This window comes from Hyla sarda, chromosome 6, assembly GCF_029499605.1.
Source record: "Hyla sarda isolate aHylSar1 chromosome 6, aHylSar1.hap1, whole genome shotgun sequence".
NCBI classification, from domain to species: Eukaryota; Metazoa; Chordata; class Amphibia; order Anura; family Hylidae; genus Hyla; species Hyla sarda.
In genome coordinates, this window is record NC_079194.1 from 152,142,803 (window position 1) to 152,162,935 (window position 20,133).

A 20,133-nucleotide genomic window follows, 5' to 3' on the forward strand; every position below is an offset into this window, starting at 1 on the left:
AATGTTAAAGAAACGATCCCGGCAGCATAGCGGAGCTGATCTGGACCATTGCAGTGAAATTGCGATATCCCGATTAGCTAAGAGGACAGCAGGAAAGCCCTTACCTGCCTCCTTTTTAAGTAGTAAAATAAAATAAAACCTACATCAATTAGGTATCCTTGTAATTGTATGGACTTACAGAATAAAGATAAGGTGTCATTTTTACCAAAAAGTGCACTGCGTAGAAACGGGAGCCCGTCACCCGACAAATGAGCTTTTTTTTGTTTCCTCGCAGATTATGTTATAAAATAAGTATTGTCATTGCAAAGTACAATTGGTACAATGGGTCTGTAGGTGCAAAATTAAAAGAGTTATGAGTTTTAGAAGGGGAGGAGGTAAAAACGAAAGTGCAAAAATTTAAATTGGCCGGGTCCTTAAGGCCAAAATGAGTCCTTAAGGGGTTAAAGGGAATGTGTCATCAGAAAACAACCTATTGCTTAGGTTTGAAAGTTTTTGTGTTAACCATATTTTTTTAAGAATTTTTAGTGATGTTTTTTTCTATTTTTAATTTTTCTATCTATATTTCATAATCATTCTGACAGCCTGCAGTGGCTATTCTGGCCACTAGGTCTAAAACTTAGCTCAGACTTTCTATTTTATACAGATCATTTCCTAGTAATGCTTTTTTTTTTCTCAGCACAGACAAGGTGACACCAGTAAGATAGATTCACACAATAGCTGTTGCTCAGAGAACAGCCTCCCCTCCCTGTAGAATGACCTCTGGAAAGGTCACAGAGATTGCCAAGTGCTGTCTCCATTTCATGTAAATGAGACAGGTTGCTGTCTTTTTTCATGGGTCCTGCTGTAAAGCATATCAATAAATGTTGTTAAAAACATTTCAAGCAAGATGGAAGCCCCATAATAATGTACAAACTATGACATAAAAAAAGAAGATTAGAAAACAAAAACATGTTTAAGTATCTGTCTCTAATCGATACCCAAAAAAAATCTGTGATAAATTCCCTTTAAAGGCAATCTGTAGGCTCTATTTGCTGCTAAGAGAAAAACATGTCAGGTAAAAGGCTGGTGATTAGATGGCATGGAGAGACATGCTGTTGTCACATGGTGCACCTCTTGTCTACCTTCTAAATTCCAGTTTAGAATCCTCACCATGTTTTAATTAGGATAGCGACCGTGCAGTGAACTTCCAATGTGCCCTATCAGTGCCCCGTTTTCTCTACAGCAGATGATCATGCAAATGTGCCTGTCTAAAATACAGCTCAGAGCAACGATGCCGTGGACAGAAGTATGCTTTGAAATAATAAGCCAAGCTTGGCGCTGATGGAAATGCTGCAGACTGATGCATTAATAGTTAGACAGATGCTATCTTTGCAGGGGCACCTAGAAATAATAAGGTGTTAAGCTAATTTCTCCCCTGACATCACATCTATAGCTGGCCCTGTGCCATGCTGATCTAGATGGAGGTGTAAACTAAGGATCACATGTTCCTTATGAATCACAAGAGATGTTTCTTTTATTCGGCTTCTATTCTTATACTTTCTAATGATTTGGCAATAGGCCTCCAATCTTTTTAGACTCTCCACATCTGCTGACTCTTTGTTTTTCTCTGAATCACTGCACAAAGCACAAGCTATCAGAAGCTGACAGCTGGTAATATTTAAACGTTAATCAGAAACCGACAACTGGCAATATATAACTGATCGGAAATTGACAACTGGCAATATTTACAACGATACTTTCAATGATCAGAAAATGATGAATGGCAACAATAACAATTGATGCATGTGTCTTTAACTGGCACTTGGCAGACTGACAGGTCATTACTTTATCGCTTAGTGGGCTCAGACTACACATGGAAGGGATCAGCTTTTTATTGTATGCACAGACATGCCCAGTACTGAATTGTCAATGGGCACTGTTTGTCTTTAGGAAAAGCACACCACAAGATATCGGCCAAATTGGAAAACTCTTACAGTTGGTGTTGTAGGCTTTAAGGAAAACGATCATCCTGTTCATCCAAACTAAATCCAATACACGGAGTACACTACGGGTGAAGAGGAGACTGATGAGGGGTCAATGAGTTAAATACGTACCTGTAGTCCAGAGCTGTGTCCTTCTGAAGATCCTTCTCTAGCCATGCTGAATTGTGCACAGGAGGCGGGCCAAAAAACACACACATGACATCACTATATGAAATTGAAAAGGACATCTAAAAACATTTTTTTTAAACATAAAGGAGCAAACTACTCAAAGCTACTCAAAGTGCACCGTGCTAATATAGATGAAAATACAATATTAACCAATATGCATAAGAATAATATTTGAAGCTGAATATAAGTAATCAAGTAGCAAACCGCAGACGGAGGAGCAGCTAGGTATAGCAATGCAGGACAGGACCACCGGACCCCACACGTTCCGTCACTCCGAGGTGACTTCCTCAGGGGTGTTGTCAGGTACATAGTTAACTCATTGATGCCTTATCAGTCTCCTGTTCACCCCTACTGTAACCCAGTGTATTGGGTTTAGTGTGGGTGAACAGGATGACCATTTTCCTTTAACCAACAGCTGGAGAGAAAACAGAGTTAGCAACTGAGTTTTAGCACATTTTATTCCTGTTAGTATGAAGGAAAATGTATCACCAGTTAACTAAAGTTGATCCAGAAGATTTAGAAGATTCAGCACATTGCAGGTACAGTCAGCAGCAATCTTGTTCTATTGCTTCTCAAGCCATAGACACATTAGATAAAAGTCTTTACACTGCTTTACACATGAAAGACACATTTGGGATTTTTTTTATGTCTGGTTTTCATCACACCAGTTTTAAACCCTTCAATGACCGCCCCCAACACACAGACACACTGACTAAAGTAGAGATGCATGTGACTACATAAATCACAGCACATCTCAGGCTGCCTGTATGCCCTCACTGAAAAGTATACTAGCCTGGAGCTGGCTTAGCTTTTAATTTAAATTTTCACCTATTTGCATTTGGAAATTGAAATAAATTTGGCCTGTCCATGACCCGATGCCTACTTTGCATGGCCTCACATCCACTGTGTTCCACATTCTTGCCCAATTTATACAAAGTGACAAAAAGTGGCAATTTTTGGCATAAGGCGGGTATTTGTGCAAAGATTTTGCAACATCTTGCGCTTTTCACCTGATGAATTCTTGATAATTCTTCTCCAATGAGGTAGAAACACAAAAAACATCCACTAATTGTAGACGTATATGACAACCTCTACATGGGTGTTTCCTGATGCATACTTGTATCCCCCAAAAAATGAAAACAAGAAGAGAGGGCAAACCATTGCTACACAGTAAAGGTGAGGGAACAAATTGCCTAAAAATGATGCTACAGCTGTAGATAGAGTCATAATTTATGAAGACTATGAAGACAAGAGTTTTGTATAGATCATTTTAATACCATTTTTTTTTCTGTCTCTAAGAGCCTCCCTTTAAGAAGATGTCTAAGATGTTTTCCTAGAAATGGGGCTCTAAGTATGGTAACATTGGTGGTGATAGATCTGTAAACGTAAGGAATATTGGCATCCAACTCAGAATAAGTAGATGTTTTTCAAATCAATGGGATGCAGATATAAGGTCCCAGTGAGACTAATAGAGCAGAGCTTACAAAAGGGTTAAACCATCTCAATTCTCCCCAGTTTAGTGTTGGAGCCATGCTGAAGTAATCCCACGGCCTACCTTTCATTATGTCTGCAGAAAGTATTGTGATGTGTGTAATTTCCAAGGCTGCCCAACAATTGTGATGTTCCTAGCCACCGTCCATATAACAAATGGCTCCTAAGGGATTGGAAAATTACAGATAACAGCAAGTATCAGAAAGTGTTCCATTATAAATGAAATGTTGCTAAGAAATGTTGTGTACTCTAACAATATGATTTTGTTTGGGGATGTCCCTCCACAGTCTCCTCTTTTTACAGGCAGCCTAAGTAAAGCATGAACTGTATGTAGATAGAAAACACTGTCTAGACTGAAACAACGCAGAAGAAAAGAGGCTCTGGAATATAATCATACACACATCTGTGAGAATTTAAGGTTTTTCTATATAATACCTAAATGACTTCCCCAAAAATAACCTACTGGATGTGAGATCAGTTTGGCACATTAGTGAATATTAATTACTTATAATTAGATTTTTTTGTAATTTATTTTACATGCCTTAAAGGGGTACTCCGGTGCTAAGACATCTTATCCCCCATCCAAAGGATAGGGGATAAGATGCCTGATCTCGGGGGTCCCGCCGCTGGGGACCCCCGTGATCTTTCACGCAGCACCCCGTTACCATCAGCCCCCGGAGCATGTTCACTCAAGGTCTGATGACTGCCGATCACGGGGACAGAGTATTGTGACATCACAGTTGTCACGCCCCCTCCTATAGGCTTGCATTGAGGGGGTGGTGCGTGACGCCACATGGGGGCGGAGCCATGATGTCACAATACTCCGGCCCTGTGATTGGCAGTCATCAGACCCGGAGTGAACATGCTCCAGGGGCTGATGGTAACGGGGTGCTGCATGAAAGATCACGGGGGTCCCCAGCAGTCCTTTGGATAGGGGATAAGATGTCTTAGCGCCAGAGTACCCCTTTAATTATTATTTCTTTGTGCTCATATAGCATCAACACAGTGCAGAGATTGCCATTACTCATAGTGGGGGAGATTTATCAAGACCTGTTCAGAGGATATGTTGCTGAGTTACCCATAGCAACCAATCAGATCGCTTGTTTCATTATTGAAAAGGCCTGTGAAAAATGAAAGAAGCAATCTGATTGGTTGCTATGGGTAACTCAGCAACATTTCCTCTGGACAGGTTTTGATAACTCTCCCCCAGTGTGCTTATAGTATTCAGAGACTACTTAAAATGGTACTGCTGCTGTGATACTGACCAACGTAATTCACTGTAATCATCTTTTTAAATGACAACTTCCACTAAATATTTTTTTCCTGATTACCGTACAATATAGCACAACAAACCCACGCAAGACGCAAGAAGCATAACAATTGTTAATCTGTGCTTAAGCTTTCTGTTACTCTCGGGTTACATGTCCAAAGTAAATCAAAGCTTCTTTGATCCAGACAACTTATTCGGATCTAGTAATGTGTCAAGCAGCTTAAAATTAAATGCATTTTGGAAAGAAAGAAAGAAAGGATGAATGAATGTAACAGGGAAATATTTATATAGAACTGTTTGCTCTTCAGGAAACTGATATTGACCACTGTGAATAATCTATCCATGAATTTATTGGATAGGCAAAAGTAAAATAAAACAAATGAATCCATTCTTAACTAAACTTCAGTTGTGTTTTTGCCTCTGGATGGGGGCACTGAACATCAGGTATGCTAAAGGAATCTTGTGACCTTCTTCAGATGCTGATAGGAATCAGTGGTCATCATATGTGGAGTGTTGACAGGTGAATAATATCTAATAATCTTAATAAGCACTTATCTCACAGGCTTGGCCCCCACCTCTATGTCCTATAATTATGGTGTAATTTACTTTGTAAACCAGTTGAACTTCACTGACAAGGACTTTTTAGAACTGGTCAATAAGAAGTCATAGTACATAACAAAAATAATTGCATAATTCAACTTTTCCTTTAAGCAATGCAATCAATATACATTGCTCAAAAAATAAAGGAAAAACGTAAACACAATGGGGGACATTTATCAAAGCATTTAGTTGTTTTTTTTTTGCTTAAAATTGGCGCAAAAATGTCGCAAGTGCGCCTAGTCAGTTTTTTTATGCAAATTTTTGCTTTTTCAGTGACCAAAGCAAAAAATATCAATCTTGCTTACGAAAGCAAAAAGTGGTTTTTGACTTGCAGTGGTCAGAGATTTATCAAGTGCGAAAGTCACAAAAAAGTTGCATCGCATTAAAAAAGCTACTACATTTACTCCAGCTCAGACATGGAGCAGAAAAAGCCACTACCAAAGCAAAAAATAAAAAAAGACTTGGAACGCAACATTTATCAACAGGCTGAGAACTGTTGATAAATGTCAGGTACTAAAGCAAAAAAAGAGTAAGAAAAAAAATTACTAAAAAAAGGAATACATAAGCAAACATTGATAAATGTCCCCCAATGTAACTCCAAGTCAATCACACTTCTGTGAAATCACACTGTCTACTCAGGAAGCAACACTGATTGATAATCAGTTTCACATGCTGTTGTGCAAATGGAACAGACAACAGGTGGAAATTATAGGCAATTAGCAAGACTCCCCCAATAAAGGAGTGGTTCTGCAGGTGGTGACAACAGACCAGTTCTCAATTCCTATGCTTCCTGGCTGATGTTTTGGTCACTTTTGAATGCTGGCGGTGCTTTCAGTCTAGTGGTAGCATGAGACTGTGTCTACAACCCACACAAGTGGCTCAGGTAGTGCTGCTCATTCAGGATGGCACATCAATGCGAGCTGTGGCAAGAAGGTTTGCTGTGTCTGTCAGCATAATGTACAGAGAACGGAGGCGCTACCAGGAGACAGGCCAGTACATCAGGAGACGTGGAGGAGACCGTTGGAGGGCAACAACCCAGCAACAGGACTGCTACCTCACCCTTTGTGCAAGGAGGAGCAGGAGGAGCACTACATGAACCCTGAAAAATAACCTTCAGCAGGCCACAAATGTGCATGTGTCCACTCAAACGGTCCAAAACAGACTCCATGAGGGTGGTATGAGGGCCCGACATCCACTGGTGGGGGTTGTGCTTACAGCCCAACACCGTACAGGACGTTTGGCATTTGCCAGAGAACACCAAGATTGGCAAATTCCCCACTGGTACCCTGTGCTCTTCACAGATGAAAGCAGGTTCACATTGAGGACATGTGACAGACTGACAGAGTCTGGAGACGCAGTGGAGAAGGTTCTGCGGCTTGCAACATCCTCTAGCATGACCGGTTTGGCGATGAGTCAGAAATGATGTGGGGTGGCATTTCTTTGGGGGGCCACAAAGCCCTCCATTTGCTTGCCAGAGGTAGCCTGACTGCCATTAGGTACCGAGATGAGATCCTCAGACCCCTTGTGAGACCATATGCTGGTGGGGTTTGTCCTGGTTTCCTCCCAATGCAAGACAATGCTAGACCTCATGTGGTTGGAGTGTGTCAGCAGTTCCTACAAGAGGAAGGCATTGATGCAATGAACTTGCCCGCCCATTCCCCAGACCTGAATCCGATTGAGCACATCTCGGACATTATGTCTCGCTCCATCCACCACAGACTGTCCAGGAGTTGGCGGATGCTTTAGTCCAGGTCTGGGAGGACATCCCTCAGGAGACCATCTGCCACCTCATCAGGAGCATGCCCAGACGTTGTAAGGAGGTCATAAGGGCACGTGGAGGCCACACACACTACTGAGCCTCATTTTGACTTGTTTTAAAGGACATTACATCAGAGTTGGATCAGCCTGTAGTGTGGTTTTCCACTTTGATTTTGAGTGTGACTCCATATGCAGACCTCCATGCGTTGATAAATTTGATTTCCCTTTATAATTTTTGTGTGATTTTGTTGTCAGCGCATTCAACTGTGTAAAGACGAAAGTATTTCATACGATTAGTTCATTCATTCAGATCTAGGATGTGTTATCTTAGTGTTCCCTTAATTTTTTTTTGAGCAGTGTATAATTGCGAGACTTTGAGAATACATAAAAAAAATGTGGCCCCTTCAATGTATATTCAGGCATCTCTGATGTGTGAAGTGAATAACACTGATGATGTCATGAAAATGGCTTAAGTCAAGGTGTAGGGTATATTTAGCAGAAAGTAAACATTCAGTTGTTGGAAGTTTATGTATTTAAAGCAGGAAAAATTTACATTAGTAAGAATCTGAGTGATTCTGGAAGTGCCAAATTGGAATGGTTAGATGACTGGGTCATATCCATAACTGTAAGTCTTGTAGGCATTCCTGGGATGCAGTGATTTTTTTTCAGCAAACGTTGTCAAGGAATGACTACCAATGAACTGGCAACAGGATTAGGCTGCTACAGTAAAAAGGTGCCAGAACAGTTGGCTGCATGTAGAACAACATAGCCACAAATTGAGCCCCAGTGGAGACCCCTGTCCACTATGAGTAGAGATTAGCGAATCGAAGCTGAAAACCCTGAATTTGTTACGAATTTCAGGAAATATTCGATTCGCAATGAATGTGAATATCACCGCGATTCTATAGAGCGAATCGCTTAATTAAACTCCATTTACTGTGGTGCAGGCTCCAGGGCATCTAAAATGGATCCACATGTATGCACATGGGGCAAGGATCGCTGGGAATGCTGAGAAGGCAAGGCGGGAAGGAAATAGGCAGGATGACCCTGAATCACATGCAGGATGCAGCCAATGAGCCGCCATTCACCCCTGTGATGTCACAGCCCTATATAATCGGAAGCCATGATTCTGGCTCCTCTCTTCTTTACCATACACTGCAGAAGGATCATAGGATGCAGAGCCTGTGTGTGTGTGTTACTGCAGAGAAAAGCGCATTCCAGCAGCGTTTAACATCCTCCTTGTCACATCAGCGTTCTCGTGGATTGAGAGCATTGTTTTTTTCACTAAAAAAGGATTTTTACTGCAGCTGCCGGCATTGACCTCCCAGTCACTTTCTTTGGCATAGTATTACAGAGAGGGGCAGATAGCTGTGTGTTGCCTCATACATTTCAACAAGCTGCCTCAACTTCATAAACCTTAGCAGAGGAGGCCGGAATAAATTTTCAGTGCAATTCAGTGTCTTTGTTCCACAAAAAATCATCTGTTGGTTACACTAGTCTGTAGACGGTATAAAACCCGTAGTGCATTCCTAATAGTGCAATTTTCTGTTTAGTACACAGCTTTATTTGGCTGCAGCACTATTGTGTACTGCTGGTGTTTTACAAAAATACGTTTTTTTAAGGGTACTGTAGCACATTTTTCTGCCCTCATAAGTGCATACCGCATACGTACATCTAAGTAGTGTACTATTTTGTACCTGTTAATCTGTCAAGGGCCTACATACTGTGAAAGTCCAGGCAAAAGCACTCAACGGCTGGTGTTGTACTCAGATACTTTTTTAAGTGTATTGTAGTGCATTTTCCTGCCCTCATCAGTGCATACCACATACCTACATCTAAGTGGTATACTATTTTGTACCTGTTAATCTGTCAAGGGCCTAGATACTGGGAAAGGCCAGCCAAAAATGCACACCTGCTGCTGTTCTAGACAAATACTGTTTTAACCCCTTAACGACCAAGGACATATATTTACTTCCTTGGCCGGCTCCCGCGATATAACGCGGGGTCACGCGGTGACCCTGCGTCATATCGGGTCGGTCCCAGCATGTATCTCACACCGGGACCCGGGCTAATAGCGCGCGGCAGCGATTGTGGTGCTGCACGCTATTAACCTTTTAGACGTGGCGGACAAAGTTGAACACCGCGTCTAAACCTAAAGTGAAACCTGCCCGGCTGCTCAGCGGGGCTGATCGGGACTACCGCAGTGAAAATGCAGTGTCCCGATCAGCTGGGCCACGAGCGGATGTCCTCTTACCTGCCTCCGGCGCGTCCCCTCGGCGATTGATTGCTCCAAGCCTGAGATTAAGGCTTGAGCAATCGACCGCCGATAACGCTGATCATTGCAAAGCTATGGCTTTGCAGTGAACAGTGCTGGCAATCAGTGTGTGCAGTGTTATAGCTCCCTATGGGAGCTATAACACTGCAAAAAAAGTGTAAAAAAAAGTTAATAAATGGGATTTAACCCTTTCCTTAATAAAAGTTCAAATCACCCCCCTTTTCCCATTTATCATGAAAAAATGAGTAAAAAGCGATCAAAAAGTCCGATCAATACAAAAATGGTACCTCTAAAAACTTCAGATCACGGTGCAAAAAATTTGCCCTCATACTGCCCTATATGCGGAAAAATAGAAAAGGGGTCAGAAAATGACAGTACAACAAAATCAAACCTATATAAGTAGGGTATCATTTTAATCGTATGGACCTACAGAATAAAGATAAGGTGTCATTTTTACAGAAAAATTTACTGCGTAGAAATGGAAGCCCCCAAAAGTTACAAAATAGCGTTTTTTCTTCAATTTTGTCGCACATTGATTTTTTTCCCCGTTTCGACGTAGATTTTTGGGTAAAATGACTGATGTCACTGCAAAGTAGAATTGGTGGCACAAAAAATAAGCCATCATATGGATTTTTAGGTGCAAAATTGAAAGGGTTATGATTTTTAAAAGGTGAGGAGGAAAAAACGAAAGTGCAAAAACGGAAAAACCTGTGGTCCTTAAGGGGTTAAGCGTAGTGAAGCGTATTGTACTCCTCTCATATACGCACTAAGTATATCAGGCAGAGAAGTGCCAGGACATGCACAGAGGAGTGGCAGAGGCCTAAATCCTTCAGGCAGAGGTCCCAGAAGACTAGGGGCGAGTGGCAGCTTGAGTCACAGCGAGAGGCCTGAGCTCCCGTTATCAGCTAGTGGTCGTGTCTCGACCAGCAACTCATCTGCCATTGTTGATTGGTTAACATGGTCATCCACTTCATCACAAGTGACATCTAACACCCCCAGTCAACAGTCGGTGGGTTCCTCAGACACAACCCTCAGTTGGCATGGCCCAAGAGCAGTCTCTGTCCTCCCATTGCCTCTGTCCTATGCTGTTCCCTCTCCTATAGAAGTATCTTATGCTGTGGGTTCAGCTCCACTATTCACTGAGGATGATCTAATAGAGGACAGTCAGCAGCTACTGGACAGCCAAGAAGTGGAGGAGACATCTGCCCCTTCCCCCGCTAGGCAAGCAAGTAGTGATTCGGAGAGTGACGTGGGAGCTGGTTTTATCAGCGTCCAGGGTCATGAAGCAGACACTGCTGAGGAACCTGAGCAGGACATCAGTGACGTGCAGACACTTGTTGATGATGATGAAGCCGATCGCACTTGGGACCCCGGGGCAGAAGGGGCTTCATCATCATCATCATCATAAGTAGAAGAGAGTTGCAGGTTGCCCGTGAGGCAGCAGCTGAGCCAGCAAGATGGTAGCATGGTTGCCAGTCAGGATGGTGGCAGAAGTGGAAATTCTGGAGACAAACATGCCCGGGGGAAACCACCTGCTTCGCGGCGGCCTACCTTCCCGTGAGGTAGTGGAACAGGGGTTCCTGGAGACGGCGGCAGTAGCAGTCAAATAGTGCAGACTATTGGTGGGAAAATTGGCTACTCGGCGGTGTGGCAGTTTTTCATCAAGGATCCGGAGGAGGTTCACATAGCCACATGCAAAATATGTCGGCAGAAGGTTGACCAGTGTCCCAATGTTGGCACCACGGCCCCGCGTCAACATATGCTTCGCCACCATAAAGCGGCCTGGGAGAACCGTGGTTCCAATGGTCCAGCCTGCTGCATCACCCAGCCGACCCAAATATAAGCCGAGACCCCTAATTTTACCACAAAAACCCAGGAAAAGTTATTGACTCAACTATAAGCCTAGGGTGGGAAATACATCACCCCCCATGTAATCATCCAGACCTCCGTCATCATTGCCCCTCAATCCCTTCATCAATGGTCTTCAACCTGCGGACCTTCAGATGTTGCAAAACTACAACTTCCGGCATCGGCTGTCCAGGCATGCTGGGAGTTGTAGTTTTGAAACCTCTGGAGGTCCGCAGATTGAAGAACACTGCAGCCTTCGTCATCATCCCCCCCCCTTCATCATCACCGCCTGTCAATCCCTTCATCAGTGGTCTTCAACCTGCGGACCTCCAGATGTTGCAAAACTACAACTACCAGCATGCCCGGACAGCCATCTGCTGTCCGGGCATGCTGGGTGTTGTAGCTTTGAAACCTCTGGAGGTCTGCAGGTGTAAGACCACTACGGCCTTCGTCATCATCCAGCCCCCCCCCCCCCTTTAGTTTTGTACTCCCCTCGGCAGGAAGTTAGGGTGAGCTGGTCCGGGCCATCTATGCTGCAGGGACCATCCGGTTGGGAGGATTAGTCGTTGCGGGCTGTCCATTTTCACCGGGGGGCCTCTTCTCCGCGCTTCGGGCCCGGCCCCGGACTAGTGATGTTGCCTTGATGACGATGCACAGGGACTGTCCGATGGCTGTCTGGGCATGCTGGGAGTTGTAGTTTTGCAACATCTGGAGGTCCGCAGGTTGAAGAACACTGATGAAGGGATTGACAGGCGGAGAGTTCACTCGAGTATAAGCCGAGTGGGGGCGTTTTCAGCACGAAAAATCGTGCTGAAAAACTCGGCTTATACTCGAGTATATACGGTATTTATGGTAGCACTAGCTACCATAAATCTTCTATTTAAATTTAAAAATTCATCTTTTAATTTTAGGGATTGTGAAGCCCTAGTGTCTACTCATGCTGCTGCCAGCTCCAGGCTGTGTCATTCATCCTCTATGTGGTTTCCTCATGCTGCCAACACCTCCACGCTGTGTCATTCAGCCACTATTTGGTCTCCTCATGCTGCCTCCACCTCCACGCTGTGTCATTCAGTCACTATATGGTCTCCTCATGCTTCAGCCTCATCCAAGCTGTGTCATTCAGCCACTATATGGTCACCTCATCCTGCAGCCTCCTCCACGCTGTGTCATTTAGTCACTATATGGTCACCTCATGCTTCCAAGACTCTCCGCGGTGTGTCATTCAGCCACTATATGGTCTCCTCATGCCGCCAACATGTCCACACTGTGTCATTCAGCCACTATATGGTCTCCTCATACTGATGCCACCTCCAGGCTCTGTCATTGTGCTACTCTGCGGCAGTGATTCTAAAAGCAATGCCTGTAATCTGCATGTCATACTGAATAACAGTATTATTTCACTACCCCAGCACACTCCATATGCGTGTTAGAACACAGCAAAGTGTTCTACACCCCTATTGGGGCTCTCTGTAGGCCAGAAATAGCCTTTTTAACAGATTCGCCGCAAAATAAATTCAGATCAAACCTAATTTTTTCAAAAAATTCGTTGAATTGGCTGAATAAAATATTTCAAAAGTTCGCTCATCTCTAACTGGGAGCATCAGAACATATTGGACATCACTTTAGTATGTACAAGATATTGTGATGCCTGGGAGAAATGCTGATCCACTGATTGAGGGACCAGTGTATATTTCAACCATTTGCTCCATATAGAACAGTACATTTGGACGAGCCTTCTAAGGGTTCTGGGTTCACACTACGTTTATCACATATGGGGACCTTCTCAGCCGGACCCGGCCCATATCTCATTCATTTGAATGAGCCGACAGGAGTCAGATAATGACTCCGGTTGGCTCATTTTTGCCCTGTATGCGGTTCTGTGACTGGACCTAAAACCACTGTGGGCTCATTCAAATGAATGAGATATGGGCCATGTCCGAATGGGATACGGGAGCGCCTGGTTTTCCCATCTCCCAGCTGGATTTTGTCTCCGTAAATGATAAATACAATGTGAACCCAGCCTAAGACTGTATATGAAAAAGTGAAGTCACAGACAGGGAAGACTTACTAAGCACTGGCATTTTATATGCTGGTTTATGAAAAATATTATGGATTAAAGAAATCTATTTAGAGGCGCCCAATGCTTTGTAAATTTGTTTCATCAGTGACTGATCTCTAGGCTGATATGTCTTTGGGTAGGGTCACCTGGGCTGTGTTTTGCTGCATATTTTTCTACCCACTTAAGGCAATGAGTAGCAAAATCAGCTGAGTATTTTTCTACCCATTGACTTCATGTGGTAGGAAAATATGCAGCAGCAAATACGCAGCAAAATACAGTACGTGACCCTACCCTTATGCCACACTTCACAACAATTTTGCTGTAAATTATAGTAAATCTGCTGGAATGGACACTGTGACAAGTTCCTTCCAGCTAACGCTGCACATTGTGTTTCTAAGGTGTCTAGATAGGTGTAAAAGACAAAAGTCATATTTGTTCAAAAACAATCATGCATCCAAAAGTTTGACCTTAAAAAATATTCAATGGGGAAAATGTATTAACACATTTATTTAAAAAAAAGTGAAGTGTAGAACCCACATAAACAAGATAATATCCCTGCAAAAGTGGCTTGATTATGTAAGGGGCTAAGAATATTTAGTTATTTTTAATGTTTTTTTACAAAAAGCCCTTATACAGTAAAACTGTAACTTACCTCCCACTCAGATCCCACACTAATCCCTCGTTCAGCCTCCTGTTGGCACTCCGTGTCATGTGACATACCAATGCGCAATTTTGTACAGAAGAATGCAACTTGTATTCTCTGATATCGTGCTTGTTCATCTTGACATCAATTTTCACAAGATTCCCACATGCTCACACACCATTAGTGAGCCAACACCATGCTTCACTGTTGAGATGGTATTATTTTCCCTACTGTATTAACCTTGTTGCCCCTCTCCCAACATATTGCTTATGTTTGTTGTGACCATAAAGCTCTATTTTGGTCTTCTTACTCTAAAATAGAGAGTGCCAAAAGCTATAAGGCTTCTTCTGAGATTATCTAAGGGTTTTTAGTTACTTCTGAAACAATTCTTCTCGCAGTTGTGGCTGAATTCTTTCTTGGTCTACCTGACCTTGGCTTGGCATCAAGAGATTTCAGAATTTTCTACTTCTTAAGTAATTGAACAGTACTGACTTGCATTTTCATGGATTTGGATATCTTTCTATATCCTTTTCCATCTTTATAAAGTTCCATTACCTTTTTACACAGGTCTTTTGGCAGTTCGTTTCTGCTCCTCATGGCTCAGTATCTAGCCTGCCCAGTTCATCCATGTATGAGCTAACAAACTCATTAATATTAACAGATATATCTGCCCCAATGTTTTCAGAAGGTCTCCCACATTGCCAACCAACACAGTGGGGGGAGATAATAAAAAACTGTCTAGAAGTAAATCTGTTTGTTGCCCATAGCAACCAAACTATTATTGTTAAGATATGTAAGCTGAGCTGTGATTTGTTGCTACAGGCAAATCAAACAAATTTTCTGCTAAAATGTTTTTATCATTTCCCCCAATATCTTTCATTTTAAAACTAATCCTTGTGCTATTTTTTTTTCCACCACCAAACAGCATAGCAAATATCTTTTTAGACAGCATGGCAAATAAGCTCCTACTTATCTGAAGAGGCACAAATAGTAGATATAACATAATACATTATTCAAATACGTTCTAATCTTCCAACAATTCCTTAAAGGGGTACTCCGTCCATAGACCACTTATCTCCTATCCAAAGGATAGGGGGATAAGATGTCTGATCGCGGGGGTCCCGCCGCTGAGGACCCCCACGATCTTGGCTGCGGCACCCCAGACATCCGGTGCATGGAGCGAACTTCACTCCATGCCGAATGACTGGCAATGCAGGGTGGAGGCTTTTGATGTCACTGTCACACCCAGCTCATGACATCACTGCCATGCCCCCTCAATGTAAGTCTATGAGAGGGGGCGTGAACGCCACCCCCACATAGACTTGCATTGGTGGGGGCGTGGTCATGACGTCACGAGTGGGGTGCAGCCGTGACATCACGAGCCTTTGGCGCTCCACCCGACGCTCTGAACGAATGCTGGGTGCAGCAGAGAGATCGCGGGGGTCCCCAGTGGCGGGACCCCCGCGATCAGAGATCTTATCCCCTAGCCTTTGGGTACAATGAAACAAACTGACAGCTCACCACCACTCCACTGCACCTGTGCGCGGGCCTGGTTAGCAGCGTCTCCAACCACGTGGGTATGTACAGGAAGGAACGGTCTAGGCCAGGATTGCAGGTAAAAGCAGGTAGACTTTATTGGGTCATAAACAGACAGAACATCAGAAAGGTGATGCGTTTCGGACCTATACCAGGTCCTTAGCCATGGCATACACATATAATAAAAAACACACAATTTATATAAAATAGGTAGGTCAAATGACCATTCTGTTTATGACCCAATAAAGTCTACCTGCTTTTACCTGCAATCCTGGGCTGGACTGTTCCTTCCTGTACTAGCCTTTGGGTAGGGGATAAGATGTCTAGGGACGGAGTACTACTTTAAGGGACTGCAAAAACATTAAGTAATCAGGTATACTAGGAAAGTCATGTCATAGATGATGTATAAAACAGATGTGAGGATCTTTATTAAAACTGACACACCGTGACATGCATCTTCTTTTTGTTCGTGAGAAGTGGCTTTGACTATTTTATAAGCTGCAGACAATTTGCATATGTGGAGTTTCCTGGTTTTCTCTGTCATTTATGGTCATTTCCACCACTCATCATATTGTATTTACCACTACATTTTAGCATACCAATACTGTTCTTTAATGTGAAACAGACCATACTTGGGTAGATCTGATAGCTAAAGATCCCTAAATCACTATTTAGACATAAAGATACTGTTCATGAAGTTTTAAGTAACTTCTTAAATGCATTGCTTTTACCTAAAGATCACGTAGTAAATTTGAGTAGCTGTATTAGTCCAGATGCAAATCAAAAAATGTTGCAGTATTTTGTAATACCTTTTTATTAGACTAACATAATTTTGTAGAGACAAGCTTACGGGATTCCTCCCTTTATCAAGTCCAAAGCAAATCTAAGTTCACAAACAGAAGAGACAGGTTACATCTCACAAACATGCAGGGGTTAAGACAATAGATGTGGAAAATTCACACTAAGATGGGCCATAAATTGTCCTTCTATAGGAACATAGATTAACCCCTTAAGGACGCAGGACGTAAATGTACGTCCTGGTGCGGTGGTACTTAACGCACCAGGACGTACATTTACGTCCTAAGCATAACCACGGGCATCGGAGCGATGCCCGTGTCATGCGCGGCTGATCCCGGCTGCTGATCGCAATCAGGGACCCACCTGCAATGGCCGACGCCCGCGATCTTGCGGGCGTCCGCCATTAACCCCTCAGGTGCCGGGATCAATACAGATCCTGGCATCTGCGGCAGTGCGCGATTTGAATGAATGATCGGATCGCCCGCAGCGCTGCTGCGGGGATCCGATCATTCATAACGCCGCACGGAGGTCCCCTCTCCTTCCTCCGTGCGGCTCCCGGCGTCTCCTGCTCTGGTCTGTGATCGAGCAGACCAGAGCAGGAGATGCCCGATAATACTGATCTGTTCTATGTTCTATACATAGAACAGATCAGTATTAGCAATCATGGTATTGCTATGAATAGTCCCCTATGGGGACTATTCAAGTGTAAAAAAAATAAAAAAAAAATGTAAAAGTAAAAAAAAAGTGAAAAATCCCCTCCCCCAATAAAAAAGTAAAACATCGTTTTTTTCTTATTTTACCCCCAAAAAGCGTAAATTTTTTTTTATAGACATATTTGGTATCGCCACGTGCGTAAATGTCCGAACTATTAAAATAAAATGTTAATGATCCTGTACGGTTAACGGCGTGAACGAAAAAAAAAAAATGTCCAAAATTCCTACTTTTTTAATACATTTTATTTAAAAAAAAATTATAAAAAATGTATTAAAAGTTTTTTATATGCAAATGTGGTATCAAAAAAAAGTACAGATCATGGCGCAAAAATTGAGCCCCCATACCGCCGCTTATACGGAAAAATAAAAAAGTTAGGGGTCATCAAAGTAAAGTGATTATAAACGTACTAATTTGGTTAAAAAGTTTGTGATTTTTTTTAAGCGCAACAATAATATAAAAGTATGTAATAATGGGTATCATTTTAATCGTATTGACCTTCAGAATAAAGAACACACGTCATTTTTACCATAAATTGTACGCCGTGAAAACGAAACCTTCCAAAATTAGCAAAATTGCGTTTTTCGTTTTAATTTCCCCACAAAAATAGTGTTTTTTGGTTGCGCCATACATTTTATGATATAATGAGTTATGTCATTACAAAGGAGAACTGGTCGCGCAAAAAACAAGCCCTCATACTAGTCTGTGGATGAAAATATAAAAGAGTTATGATTTTTAGAAGGCGAGGAGGAAAAAATGAAAACGTAAAAATTAAATGAGTCCTTAAGGCCAAAATGGGCTGAGTCCTTAAGGGGTTGAATAGATAAGGATGAGAAAAAGGGGGAGGGAGGGGGGAGCAGGGGGAGACTGTAATTAAGCAGGACAAAGTAAGATGCAAAAGAAAGAGAATCCAGTATAGCACAGGTTATAAGAAATTTTGATAATGAGATAAGAAGCTAAGTCCCCTGTTTTTGGAATTAAAAAAAACCAGTATCATTTTAGCTTTAAATGTCTTTTCTCTTGTGTGTTTTTGAAGTTCCCTCTCAGTATCCTGATTGTAAGGTCATGTATGGAGTGGCCTGTTTGGGTAAAATTGTGTCCAACTGGGGTGCAGTAGTCATTTTCTTTATGGCGGTTTATGAAATGTCTGTGTAGATTCATACTTTCTTTGAGTTTCCGTCCGGTTTCACCAATGTAGCATCCCATGTCACACTTGGTGCATTGTATCATGTAGACCACATTTGGGGATGTGCAGGAGTATAGTCCCCTAATGTTATATGTCTTGTTGTTGTGGGTAGCTTCCATCTTGGGGCAGATATGTTGACAGAGTTTACAGCGAGGTTTGGTGCAGGGTTTGGTCCCATTGTCTGTCTTTTCTTTCTGTAGGTAATTTTCGGCTAACAAGCTTTTGTTGTAAATTGTGTGGTTGTCTGAAGGCCAAGATGGGAGGTTCAGGGAAGATTTCTTTTAGCATCTCATCTTCTGCCAATATCGGCTGCAGATCCTTGATAATTTTGCGTATTTCTTCAAGGGCCGGATTGTATGTGGCTACCAGTGGTACGCGTGGTGATGGTTGTATCTCTCTGTATGTATTGTAGTGCATGTATTGTAGTGCATTTTCCTATTGATTATCCTTGGTTTGAATCCTATATGTTTGAATTTCTCAGACAGTGTTTGTAGATGCATGTCTCTGTTATCAGGATTGGAGCAGATGCGATGGTACCTGGTAGCTTGGCTGTATATGATGCCTTTCTTTGTGTGTGAAGGATGGAAACTGGATTTATGTAGATAGTTGGATCGATCTGTGGGTTTTCTGTACACAGACATTTGTACTGTGTTCCTATTTATTGTGACAGTAGTGTCCAGGAAGTTCACACTTTCTGTAGAGAAGTCCATTTTGAGTTTGATAAAAGTTTTTTTCTTTTCCTTTTGTCCAAATGATAGAAATATCATCAATGCAACGGTAGTATCTGTAGGGTTTGTGAAGTTGTGTGTCTAGAAATCGTTGTTCAAGGTCAGCCATGAATAGGTTGGAATATTGTGGTGCCATCCTGGTCCCCTTTGCAGTGTCCATCAATTGTAGATATATGTCACTGTTTAAGCTGAAGTAGGTGTGTGTTAGGATGAATTCTATTACTTTAGTGATGAATCCAGGACTGTATTTCCGGTTGTTGGTTTGGGATGAGAGGAACAGGGAGCAGGCATCAATTCCATCTCTGCGTGAGATGTTGCTGTATAGGGATTCTACATCCATTGTTACTAATATGTACGGTGTCCATTTTAGGACATCGTCAGTCGTCAGACATAACTCCGTCCTCCTTCAGGTGAAACGGCGTCCTCCCTCAGAGCAATCGCCGTCAGTCATCAGCCGCAACTCCGTCCTCTGTCATGTGAAACTGCGTCCTCCCTCCTCCCTCAGACCAATCGCCGTCAGTCATCAGCCGCAACTCCGTCCTCCGTCAGGGGAAACAGCCTCCTCCCTCAGACCAATTGCTTTCATCCTTCAGCCACAACTCCCTCATCCAAAAGTCCCTCATCCAAAACGCTGTCATGCCTTAGAAGATTCTCCCTCAGAACTTCCTGCCGCATATCAGAGCCGATGCTGCACAGCACTGTATAGCAGAGCTGATATTGAATAGCATGTACAACAGAACCCGTATAGCAGAGAACCAACTCTGACTCGGCTCTGCTACACGGCAGGAAGGTTTTTTGTCTGAGGGATGACAGAGTTTTGAATGAGAGACTTTAGGATGACAAAGGAGGGAGGAGGCAGTTGCGGCTGACGCCTGACGGAGATTGGTCCGAGGGAGGAGGCGGGACACTGTTTTGCCTGACGGAGGACGGAGGTATGGCTGATGACTGATGATGTCCTAAAATAGACACCGTAAATATGGAGTTGGCAGGCAAATTTGTAATCTGATTGAGTTTGTTAAGTAAGTCAGTGGTGTTCTGCTGGTGTTTTTGACAAAGGGCTTAAATAGGTTTTCTACTAAG

At 42.8% G+C, this 20,133-nt stretch overlaps 1 protein-coding gene across 9 annotated transcripts in view; it reads left to right on the forward strand.

The window, feature by feature from the left end:
* Positions 1-20,133, forward strand: part of ZNF469 (zinc finger protein 469) — a 607,005-nt gene that overhangs the window by 355,123 nt on the left and 231,749 nt on the right. Inside the window, exon 1 of one of the 9 annotated variants that reach the window (XM_056525567.1) lies at positions 3,797-4,046. The exons of the other annotated variants lie outside the window; for them this stretch is intronic. The gene's annotated coding sequence lies outside the window, so the exon portion shown is untranslated. Of the gene's footprint in view, positions 1-3,796; positions 4,047-20,133 lie in introns of those variants that run through there. 9 annotated transcript variants of the gene reach the window in all.